At 41.2% G+C, this 12,973-nt stretch overlaps 1 pseudogene; it reads left to right on the top strand.

The window, feature by feature from the left end:
• Positions 1-3,307: 3,307 nt before the first annotated feature.
• On the top strand, positions 3,308-12,892 carry LOC100981596 (adenosylhomocysteinase-like; annotated as a pseudogene).
• Positions 12,893-12,973: the final 81 nt, after the last annotated feature.

Below are 12,973 nucleotides of genomic sequence, written 5' to 3'. Positions count from 1 at the left end.
ATTCTACTCCTAGGTTTCAATTCAAGAGAGAAATGAAAACACACATCATGCAAAAAACTCATATACAAATGTTCACAGCAGCATTATTCATAATAGCTAAAAAATCAACTCAAATGTTCATTGTCTGATGAATGCATTTAAACAATATTTCTTAAACCTTTTTAAAAAGTAAGCTGGACACAGTGGTGTGTGCCCGTAATCCTAACTCCTCAGGAGGCTGAGGTTGGAGGATTGCCTGAGCCCAGACGTTCAAAACCAGCCTGGGGAAAGTAGCAAGACTCCCTACCTCAGAAAAATGGTCTCACTTGTTCTTTCAAAATTATTTTCGTTTCTGTGATGGTTTTCCTTCTTTTATTTCCTCCTTCAGTCTGTCATTTAGTATTTTATTTCCTTTGATTATCTGACCATCTATATTGTATTCTTGCATTGTGTTCTTTCACAAAATCAACAATTGCTTCATTGTCTATTGATTTCAATTCATGGTAAAACGTTTGGCAGCCCCGAATGTTTGCAGGGCCTGGGGCAAGAGTAAAACAGAAACCCCAACAGCCATTTGTCTAAATTTAAAAGGTATAAGTCAAGTTTTGGAACTATTGAATAAAATACATTCTGCTGTCTTATTTTGACCAAAATACCTTTAAAACAACATAAAAATATGCAGAGATGATCTTTATATGATTGAAATGCAGTCAATATAAAAGAGAACTAAATTTAATTATTACTGCACATGTCTAGGTGTTCTGTTCATGGATAAGCAATAAAAGAAACAAATAAATAAATGAAACAAATATATTTTATAAATTATATTTATTCCATGAATTTTATGTCTTCATTTTAACACAATCACAATATCAACAAATGTCATACTATTTTCAATTAATTTCTGTTCCATTGAAGGTAATAATCTAAAGGATTACAAAAGAAACATTTTATTCAAAGTGTCCCAAATTTCCACAAAGGGGTACACTTTGAACACAAAGAGAAGCAATAAAATCAGTGAGGCACTTAGTGGAAAACAATACTTTATTATGCAAAAATTTTTTGCTTTCGTGTTGAGAGGAAAAATATGACAGGTTAATTAATTTGTCATTTCTGTTTCCTGAAACTTCTGACACTCCAATCCTCACTGATCTGTGCAGCAGTGTCAGTAGCAGTCAACCCATAAATCTGAATAATAGTTGGGCAGAGTTACCTATTGTTTTAAAGATATTGGGCAAAGGATTTGGAGAAGCATTTCCCTGGCGTTATTCACAAAAAGTTTAGATTAGTTGTGCTGTGCTGACACAGAGCATCAAATCCAAAAGTGACAGAGCTGCCTATGTGTTCTTTAATAAATGTGTGTGCTTGTGATATATGGGTCCCTCTGAAGTGTGGAACCCAGAGCAGAGGCCTCTTTTTTCTGAGTCGATGAGTGATACGTATTTGGTACTTTTCATCTTCTCTATACCATGTTTTTCTGGTTAATTTTGTCTCATGCCATGTTTGACTGCTCTTTCTCACATCTTTTTTCTCTAGTATCCTTATCTACCACTGCAAAGGCAAATACTTCAGATCATATATCCTCGTTGGCTCTTTCCGGGAGCTGCTACGATCCGTCCCCAGCCCACTATGCCAACAGTCCATTCACACCACCTGTTAACACTACTTAACTATTTTTACATTTGAGGATCTTCATCTGGTATCCAGTTTTGCTTGGTGTTATGGGTTGAATCGTGTTCCCATGTAAGTAAAAAATATGTTGAAGTCCTAACTCCTAGTACCTCAGAATGTGACCTCATCTGGAATTAGGGTCATTGCAGGTGTAACTGGTTAATATGCGGTCATATTGGAGTAGAGTAGGCTCCTGATCCAATCTTAATGGTATCCTTATAAGAAGACAGGCACGGGAGGTCAGAGACACACATGGAGAATGCCATGTTATGACTAAGGCAGAGACTGGAGTTATGCAACTGCAAACCAAGGCACACCAAAAATTGCCAGTAAACCACCAAAAGCTGGGAAGAGGCAAGGAAGGACATCTCTGCAGTTTCAAGAGGAAGCATAGCCCTGTTTACACCTTGATTTTGAACTTCTAGGTCCCAGAACTGAAGAGACAATGAGTATCTATTGTTTTGTGGTACTTTGTTATGACAGCACTAGGAAACTAATACACGGTGTGTTTTACCCATTTCTTGTTGCTCTGGTTCATTTCTAAAAGAGATGAAACTTTGGATCTAAGATGTCATCAAGTTCATGGTGTCAACGATTCTCCACATTTGCAGTAGAGTTATGAGATTAGAATTGTCTACATGATTGCCCTAAAAGGAATGGGTTTCTATTCCATCTACTAACCCACAAAAGATCCTTAATAAATAAATATATGTGAGAAGTATTTTCATATATGGAGGCAACTAAACTTCTCCATAGCATAAGTGTGACTGCAATTTGGAAGACGTTTGAATTATTATGAGATCATTTGTTCCTTGCAAAGTTTTTGCCTTCTTAGAAACAGAGGCTCCCTGTAAGTAAACATAACCAAGTTGTGGTAAAAGTCCATGATGTCCTCCCAGTCCCATATGGGGACATAGGCTTATGATGTCAGAAAAACATGAAATTCTGTTTTCCACTGAGGACTCTGGAGGCCTCAACATAGTCACTATTCCATACCTTTCTACACTCCCACTACTCTCCAAAAATAGTAGTTCACTGGAGGGTGAATATTTTGTAAAAATGTGTAGTTCTTGGGGTTTCAACTTTCTTTTGTTTTTGAGACAGAGTCTCGCTCTGTCTCCCAGGCTGGAGTGTAGTGGCGCGATCTTGGCTCACTGCAAGTTCCACCTCCCAGGTTCACACCATTCTCCTGCCTCAGCCTCCCAAGTAGCTGGGACCACAGGTGCCCGCTGCCACACCTGGCTAATTTTTTGCATTTTTTAGTAGAGATAGGGTTTCACCGTGTTAGCCAGGATGGTCTCAATCTCCTGACCTGGTGATCCACCTGCCTCAGCCTCCCAAAGTGCTGGGATTACAGGCGCGAGCCAATGCGCCCAGCCGGGGTTTCAACTTTCCACCAGGAAAGGTAAGAAGTGGAAGATGGCCTTTCAAGTATGGTTTGACCATTCTGAATCTATCATCATGACATTTGGCTTGTGCAAATCCCAAACATCCATTGATTAATAATAACATTCTCTGACAGCTACTTTCCCATTTCTCTCCTCTTCTTTACCTGTTTATTATTTTTAAAAAATTAGATAGAGTCTTGCTATATTGCCCAGGCAGCACTTGAACTCCTAGGCTCAAGCAATCCTTCTGCCTCAGCCTCCTGAGTAGCATGGATTACAGGTGCATGCCACCTGCCCAGCTTCTCTGCTCTTCCTTAGAACAATACTCTTATTACTATTATTATTGTGGTTAAAAAACACACACAATGTTGTATTTACCATCTTTGTATTGGGCCATTCTTGCATTACTATACAGAAATACCGGGCTGGGCATGGTGGCTCATGCCTATAATCCCAGCACTTTGGGAGGCCAAGGTGGGTGGATCACGAGGTCAGGAGATCGAGACCATCCTGGCTAACACAATGAAACCCCGTCTCTACTAAGAATACCAAAAAAATTAGCTGGGCATGGTGGCGGGCGCCTGTGGTCCCAGCTACTTTGGGAGGCTGAGGCAGGAGAATAGCGTGAACCCAGGAGGCGGAACTTACAGTGAGCTGAGATTGTGCCACTGCACTCCAGCCTGGGTGACAGTGCGAGACTCCATCTCAGAAAAAAAAAAAAAAAAAAAAAAAAAAGAAAGAAATACCTGAGACTGGGTAATTTATAAAGAAAAGAGGTTTAATTGGCTCACAGTTTGCAGGCTGTATAAGCATGGTGCTGACATCATCTGGCTTCTGGGGAGGCCTCAGGGAACTTTTATTCATGGTGGAAGGCAAAGTGGGAGCTTGCATGTCATGCGGTGAGAGCAGGGGCAAGATTGTGGGGAGAGGTGCCACACACTTTTAAATGACCAGATCTTGTATGAACTCAGATCAAGAGCTCACTTATCACCAAGGGGATGGCCTAAGTCATTCATGAGGGATCTGCCCCCATGACCCAAACACATCCCACCAAGGCCACCTTGAAGATTGGGGATTATATTTCAACATGAGATTTGAGTGGGGACAAATGTCCAAACTATATCATTCCATCTCTGCATCCCCCTTCTCATGTCCTCCTAATATTGCATAATACGATTATGCTTTCCCAATAGTCTCTTAAAGTCTTAACTTGTTCCAGCATTACCTCAAAAGTCCAAAATCTCAAATGAGACAAGCCAAGTCTCGTCCACCTATGAGCCAGCTTGTAAAATCAAACAAGTTATTTAGTTTCAAGATACAATGGGAGGACCAGCATTGGGTAATCATTTCCATCTCAAAAGGGAGAAATCAGCCAAAAGAAAGGGGCTACAGGCCCCATGGAAGTTAGAAACCCTGCATTAATTCTTAAAGCTTTGAAATAATCTCCTTTGACTTCATGTCCCATATACAGGGCACACTGATATGAGGGTTGGGCTCCCAAAGCCTTGAGCAACTCTGCCCCTGTGACTTTGTGGGTTCTGCCCCACAGCTGATCTCACAGGCTGTTGAGTGCATGCAGCTTTTCCAGGCACAGGGTGCAAGCTGCCAGTGGATCTACCACTCTGGGTTCTTGAGGACAGTGGTCCCCTCCACTAGGCAGTGCCTCAGTGAGGACTCTGTGTGTGGGCTCCAACTACACATTTCCCCTCAGCACTGCCCTAGCAGAGGTTCTTTTTGAGGGCTCTGCCCCTGTAGCAGGCTTCTGCCTGGGCACCCAGGCTTTTTCATATATCCTCTGAAATACAGATGAAGGCTGGCACACCTCATTCACTCTTTCACCCTACAGGCTTAACACCATGTGGAACGCACCAAGGCTTACAGTGGCTTTCACTCTCCAGAATGGCGGCATGAGCAGTATCTGGGGTCTTTTGAGCCAAGGCTTGAGCCAGAGTGGCCAGAATGTAGGGAACAGTGTCCTGAGGCTGTGCAGGGCAATGGGGCCCTGGACCTGGCCCATGAAACCATTCTTCCCTCCTAGGCCTCTGGGCCTGTGATGGAGGTGCTGCCATGAAGGTCTCTGAAATGGCTTTGAGGTCTTTTTCCCACTCTCTTTGATATCAGCACTTGGCTCCCTTTTAGTTATGCAAATATCTCTAGCAAGATATTGCTCCACAGCCTGCTTCAATTTCTCTCTCGAAAAACCTTTTACTCTCTTTGCCACATAGCTAGGCTGCAAAATTTCCAAATATTCTCTCATCTTCCTATCTTCTTCTCTGCCCTCCAAACTCTTCCAGCGTCTGCCTGTTACCCAGCTCCAAAGTCAGTTCCATATTTTCAGGCATCTTTATAGCAATGCTCCACTCCTCAGCACCAATTTTCTGTATTAGGCCATTCTTGCATTGCTATAAAGAAATATCCAAGACTGGGTAATTTATAAAGAGGTTTCACTGGCCCATGGTTGTGCAGGCCATACAAGCATGGCATCAACATTGCTCATCTTCTGGGGAGGCCTCAGGGAGCTTTTACTCGTGGTAGAAGGTGAAGTGGGAGCTTGCACATCACATGTTGAAAGCAAGAGCAAGAGAGAGAGAGAGAGAGAGGTGGGAGAGGTGCCACATACTTTTAAATGGCCAGATCTCATGCAAACTCAGAGCAAGTGCTCACTTATCACCAGGGGGATGGCCCGAGTCATTCATAGGGGATCCACCTGATAATCCAAACACCTCCCACCAGGCCCCACCTCCAACGTTTCAACATGAGATTTGGTTAGAGACAAATAACCAAACTATAGGCCAGGTGCAGTGGGTCATGCCTGCAATCCCAGCACTTTGGGAAGCCAAGGCGGATGGATCATGAGGTCAAGAGATCGAGACCATCCTGGACAACATGGTGAAACCCTGTCTCTACTAAAAATACAAAAATTAGCTGGGTGTGGTGGTGCACACCTGTAGTCCCAGCTACTTGGGAGGCTGAGGCAGAAGAATCACCTGAACCCGGGAGGCAGAGGTTGCAGTGAGCTGAGATCACGCCATTGCCCTCCAGCCTGGTGACAGAGTGAGACTCCATCTCAAATAAAATAAAATAAAATAAAATAACCAAACTACATCAATCTTAATCATTTTTTACTTAAAAATGATTACATTTCAGTAGTGTTAAATATATTCACATTATTGTGCAACAGATATCTAGGATGCTTTCATCTTGCAAAACTGAAACTTTATACCCCCAAACACTAATTCCTCTTCCCCCAACCTCCAGCCCTTAAAAACTACCTTTCTGCACTCTGTTTCTATAATTTCTGACCACTCTAAATACACCTTATGAGTGGAATCATATAGTATTTGTCCTTTTATGAATGGTTTATTTCACTCAACATCATGTCCTTGAGGATCATTCATGTTGTAGCATATGACAGAATTCCTTAAGGCTGCATAGTATTCCATGTATAAATATACCACACTTTCCTTATCCATTCATCTGTTGATGGACATTTGGGTTGCTTGCACCTCTTGGCTATTATGAATAATGCCACAATAAACATAAGTGTGCAAGTATCATTTAGAGACCTTGCTTTCAATTATTCTGCATGTATACCCAGAAATGAGATTGCTAGATCACATGGTTTTTCTATTTTTAATTTTTTGAGGAACCGCCATATGGTTTTCCACAGTGGCTGTGCCATTTTACATGACCACCACTAATACACAAGTGTTCCAACTTCTCCATATCCTCTCCGACATGTGTTATTTTCTGTTTTTTTGACAGTAGCCATACTGGTAGGTGTGAGATAATATCTCATTGTGGTCTTGATTTCCATTTCTTTAATGATTGGTGATGCCGGGCATTGTCCTGTGCATTTATTGGCCATTCATATATCTCTGGAAAAATGTCTATTTTGATCCTTTGCCCATTTTTAACTTGAGTTTTTGTTGTTGAGTTGTAGAAGTTCCTTATATGTTCTGGATATTAACCCCTTATCAGGTACATAATTTGCAGTTATTTTCTCCAATTCTATAGGTTTTCTTTTCACTGTTTCCTTTAGTGTGCTAAAGCACTTAAGTGTAATGTAGTCCCATTATCAATTACTGCTTTTCTTGCCTAGTGTTTTTGGTGTCATATCCAAAATATCATCGCCAAATCCAATGTCCTGAAGCCTTCCTCCCATATCTTCTCCAGGAGTTTTATAGTTTTAAGGCTTAGAGTTAGGTCTTTGATCCATCCTTTTTAACTTAATTTTTGTGGGGTAGGGTAAGGATTCAATGTCATGCTTTTGCATCCAGTTATCCCAACACCCTTTACTAAAGAGACACATTTCCCTATTGTGTGGTCTAGGAATACTGCCAAAGTTTATTTGACCATACATACAAAAGCTTATTTCTGGGCTCTCCATTCTGTTCCATTGGTCTATATATCTACTTTTATGCCATTATCACATCATCTTAATTGCAGTTTTTTTGTGGTATGCTTTGAAATCAGTAAGTGTGAGGCCTCCTACTCTGTCCTTTTTCAAGATTGTTTTGACTATTTGGCATCCCTGGAGGTTCCATATGCAATTTAGAATTTTTTTCTCTTTTCTGTAAAGAATGCATTGGGATTTTCATAGATATTGCATAGAATCTTAGATTACTTTGGGTAGTATGAATATTTTAACAATATTAAGGCTTCCAAGCCATGAACATGGGATGTCTTACATTTATCTGTGTCTTCTTTGATTTCTTTTAGCAATGCTTTGTAGTTTTCAGTGTACAAGTCTTTCATGTCCTAAGTGTTTTGCCCTTTCTTATGTTATAGTATATAGTATGCGTTTTTGTAATTTCCTTTTCTGGTCAATGTTAGTGCATAAAAACACAAATGATTTTTATGTGTTGACTTTGTATCCTGCAATTTTTTTGAAAGTGTTTATTGTAATTTTTTTGGAATCTTTAGAATTTTCTAAATATGAGATCATATTGTTAGCAAATAGAGATAATTTTACTTCTTTTCCAGTTTGGATGTCTTATACTTCTTTTTCTTGCCAAGTAGTTCTTGCCAGACTTCCCATGTTAAATATTAGTGGTGAGAGGGCAAATCCTTGCTTTATTCTTAATCTTAGAGGAAAAGCTTTCAGTCTTTCTCCATTGAATGTGATGCTAGTATGGGCTTGTCTTATATGACCTTTATTATATTGAGGTAAGTTCCTTATATACCTATTTTGTTGCATCTATATTCATCAGCAATATCAGTCCATTATTGGTCCATAGGTTTTTCTTTTTCTTTTCTTTTTTTGTGTTTGTGTGTTTTGTTTTGTTTTGTTTTTGAGAGAGTATCTCATTCCTGTTGCCCAGGCTGCAGTGCAGTGGCATAATCTCAGCTCAGCACACTGCAGCCTCGACTTCTCGGGCTCAGGTGATTCTCCCACCTCAACCTCCTGAGTAGCTCCAAATGCACATCACACCTGGCTGATTTTTTTTTGTTTTAATAGAGACAGAGTTTCACCATGTTGCCCAGTCTGGTCTTAAACTCCTGGGCTGAAGAGACCCACCTGTTTTGGTCTCCCAAAGTGCTAGAATTACAGATGTGAGCCACCATGCCCAGTCTCTTGTGTTTTATTCTGGTTTTGTTATCAGCTTACTGCTGCCCTCAAAGACTCAGTTTGGGATTGTTCCCTCCTCTTCAATTCTTTGGAAGAGTTTGAAAAGAATTGGTATTAGTTCTTTAAATGTTTGGTGGAATTTTTTTGTGAAACCATCAGGTCCTGGGCTTTTCTTCACTGGGAAGGTTTTGATTACTGCTTCAATTTATTTACTCATATTATGTTTATTCATATTCTTTATTTCTTCATGATTCAGTCTTTGTAGGTGGTATTCCTTTAGGAATTTATCCATTTCTTTTACATGATCCAATTTGTTGGCATAGTTGTTCACAACAGTCTCATAATCCTTATTTCTGTGACAATGGTTATAATGTCCTCTCATTCATTTCTTTTTTTTTCATTTTTTATTATACTTTAAGTTCTAGGGTACATGTGCACAACATGCAGGTTACATATGTATACATGTGCCATGTTGGTGTGCTGCACCCATTAACTCGTCATTTACATTAGGTATATCTTCTAATGCTATCCCTCCCCACTCCCCCCACCCCACAACAGGCCCCAGTGTGTGATGTTCCCCTTCCTGTGTCCAAGTGTTCTCATTGTTCAATTCCCACCTATGAGTGAGAACATGCGGCATTTGGTTTTTTGTCCTTGCGACAGTTTGCCGAGAATGATGATTTCCAGCTTCTCATTTGTTTCTAAAGTTTTTTATTTTACTTCTTTTTTAGAGATAGGGTTTCGCTATGTTGCCCAGGCTGGTCTTGAACTCCTAGGCTCAAGCGATCCTCCCACCTTGGCCTCCCAAAGTGCTAGGATTACTGGTATGAGCCACTGCACCTGGCTTTCTAATTTTACTTATTTCAGTCTTCTCTCTTATTTTCTCAGTTGGTCTAGCTAAGGGTTAGACAATTTCATTGATCTTTTCAACAAAAACAACTTTTGGTTTCCTTGATGTTTTTCTATGGTATTTCTATTCTCTAATTCATTTACCTATGCTCTAATCCTTCTGATAACTTAGGGTTTAGTTTGTTGTTCTTTTCTAGTTCTTTGAGGTATGAGATTAGGTTGTTGATTTGAGATCTTTCTTCTTCTCCCTCACTTCTACTTTCACTGCATTCCATAAGTGTGATATGTTGCATTTTTGCTTTCATTAGTTTTCAGATATTATCTAAATTCACTTGTGTTTTCTTCTCTGACCCATTCATTAAGAGGGCACTGCTTAGTTCCCACAAATTCGTGGACTTTCTTGTTTTCCTTCTGCTATTGATTTCTTGTTTTATTTCATTGTGATTGGAGAAGATACTTTGTATGATTTCAATCTCCTTAAATTTGTTAAGATTTGTTTTATGGCCTAACATGTGGTCTATCTTGGAGAAGCCTCCAAGAGTACTTAAGAATGTGTATTCTGCTGTTGTTGAGTGGACATCAGTTACAGCCAACTGATCTATACTGTGTTCATGTCTTCTGTTTCCTTGTCGATCTTCTGTATGGTTGTTCTGGCCATAAATGAAAGAGAAGTATTATGTCTCCTGCTATTATTGTATTGCTGTTAATTTCTTCTTTCAGTCCTGTCAATGCTTCACCTATTTGGGAGTTCTAACATTAGATGTGCATATATTTATAGTTGTTATATGTTCCTGATGAATGGACCCCTTATCATTACATAACATCCTTTCTTGTCCTCCTGACAGTTTCTACTTAAAGACTATCTTGTCTAGTATTACATATGGCCACCCCTGCTGTCTTGTAGGTTTCCATTTACATGGAATCTTTTTCTGTCCCTTTACTTTTAGCCTATGTGTATCTTAAGTATAAAGTAAGTCTCTTGTAGAAAGCATATAGCTGGATCTTGTTTTTAAAAATACGTTCAGCCAATCTACATCTTTTATTTGGTGTGTTTAATGCATTTACATTTAAAGTAATTGCTGATAGGAAAGAACTCACTATTGCCAGTTTATTAATTGTTTTCTGTTTGTTGTGTAGCTTTTTGTCCCTCCTTTCTTCCCTTGCTGTCTCCTTTTGTGTTTTGTTGATTTTTTTGTAGTGACATATTTTGACTCCCTTCTCATTTCCCTTTGTGTATATTCTGTAGATATTTTCTTTGTGGTCACCATTGCAATTACATAAAACATCTTAACATTGTAACATTCTATTTTATGCTGCTAACAACTTACCTTCTTTCATGTGTAAAACTCTGCTCCTTTACATCCTGCCTCTCTTCATGTTATGTTATGAATAACACAAATTTTCTCTTTTTATAATGAGTATCCAGTAATATACATACATAATTACTTCTAATTTTTTTTAATTCAATTTTATTTTATTTCAAGACAGGGTCTCATTATATCACTCAGGCTGGAGTGCAGTGATGGGATCATGGCTCACTGCAGCCTCAACTTTCTGGGCTCAAGCAATCCTTTTGCCTCATCTACCCAAGTAGCTAGGACTACAGGCATGCACCACCATGCCTGGCTCCTTTTGTTTTTGGAGAAAGATGAGGTCTTGCTATGTTGCCCAGGATGGAAGAGCAAATATAAATTGATTAGAAAAAAAACCCAACAACCCTATGAAAAAAATGAGTAACAAACAGACAATTTACTCAAAAAAGGAAATACATATGGATTTTAAGCATATAAAAAGTTGCTAGGCCTGCCCAGCACTGCCCGCCCCATGTCAGAGTCCCAGCCCCCTTCGCCTGTGTCCATCATTCCATGCAGAAGCACCACCAGCATGTCTGACAAACTGCCCTACACAGTCACTGACATCAGCCTGGACGCCTGGGGACACAAGGCCCTAGACATTGTGGAGGCTGACATGGTGGGCCTGATGTACATGAGGGAGTTGTTCCTGGCTCCAAGCCACTGAAAGGCACTCACATCACTAGCTGCCTGCAAATGACAGTGGAGACCATTGTCCTCATTGAAACCCTCATTACCTCAAGTGCTGAGATGCAGTGGTCCAGCTGCAACATCTCCACCTAGAACCATGTGGCAGCTGCCATTGCCGAGGCTGGCATTCCAGTGTGCGCCTGGAAGGGTGAAAGAGATGACAAGTACCTGTGGTGCATTGAGCAGATACTGTATTTCAAAGATAGGCCCCTCAACATGATTCTGGATGATGCTGGTGACCTCAACCAACCTCATTTACACCAGGTACCCACAGCTTCTGTCAGTCAGCTGAGGCATCTTTGAGGAGACCATGACTGGGTCCACAGGATGATGGCCAATGCGATCATGAGGGCACCTACCATCAATGTCAATGACTCCATCACCAAGAGCAAGTTTGACAACCTCTATGTCTGCCAGGAGTCCCACATAGATAACATCAAGTGGGCCACACACGTGATGATTGCTGGCAAGGTAGCGGTGGTGGTGGGCTGTGGCGATGTGGGCAATGGTTGTGTCCAGGCCCTGAAGGGTTTTGGGGCTTGCATAATCATCACCAAAATCGACCCGCTCAACACACTGCAGGCTGCTATTGATGGCTAAGAGGTGACTACCATGGAGGAGGCCTGCCAGGATGGCAACATCCTTGACACCACCACAGACTTTTTCAATATCATCCTTGGCCGACACATTGAGCAGATGAAGGATGTTGCCATTGTGTATAACATTGGACCCTTTGACATGGAGATCAATGTCAAGTGCCTCAACAAGAATGCTGTGGAAAAGGTGAACATCAAGCCCCAGCTGGATGAGGCAGTGGCTGAAGCCCACCTGGGCAAGCTGAACATGAAGCTGACCAAGCTGACCGCAAAGCAGGCCCAGTACTTGGGCATGACCCATGATGGCTCTTCAAGCCTGATCACTACTACTACTTAAAGGCAGGCCTGCCCTTCACCTTCCAGTTGCTGTCCTTGCCCAGGCCCCAGCTTTCCTCCCCAAGAGCAAACGACACCAATCCCATTGACTCCCTAAGGCTGATTCCTCAGTTTTTGACCTCTACTGCATCCCTCATATGGTTCCAAGTGTCACAGGGGAAGCTGAGAGGCACCTCCTCAAACCCTGGTCATGATGGGGGTATGAAGGAGACATCCACTGGGAACCAGCTCAGTGGTCTTGGAACTGCTAAGTCAGTCCTTCCTTAGCCTGAAGCTGGCAGTGGGGTCACGAAGCCCATGTACTTTACCATCCAGTCTTCACTTGGCCTACAGACTTATGCCCATGGTGCTTGGTTTACAGGTTCACTGGTTCCTCAGCCCATGACAGATGAGAGGAGCTATATATATTGAAGGGCAAGGGAGAACTGAAGGGCAAGGAAGAACTGTTCCTGAGAGCCTGGCTTAGTGCTGGGCCTTCTCTTAAACCTCCTAACAATGAGGTTGGCACTTTTAGTCCCTATTTTACAGGGGTTAGAATAG

Source organism: Pan paniscus, chromosome 10, assembly GCF_029289425.2.
Source record: "Pan paniscus chromosome 10, NHGRI_mPanPan1-v2.0_pri, whole genome shotgun sequence".
Taxonomy (NCBI): Eukaryota; Metazoa; Chordata; class Mammalia; order Primates; family Hominidae; genus Pan; species Pan paniscus.
Note: the sequence above shows the minus strand (reverse complement) of the source record. Positions and strands in the feature narration are given on the sequence as shown.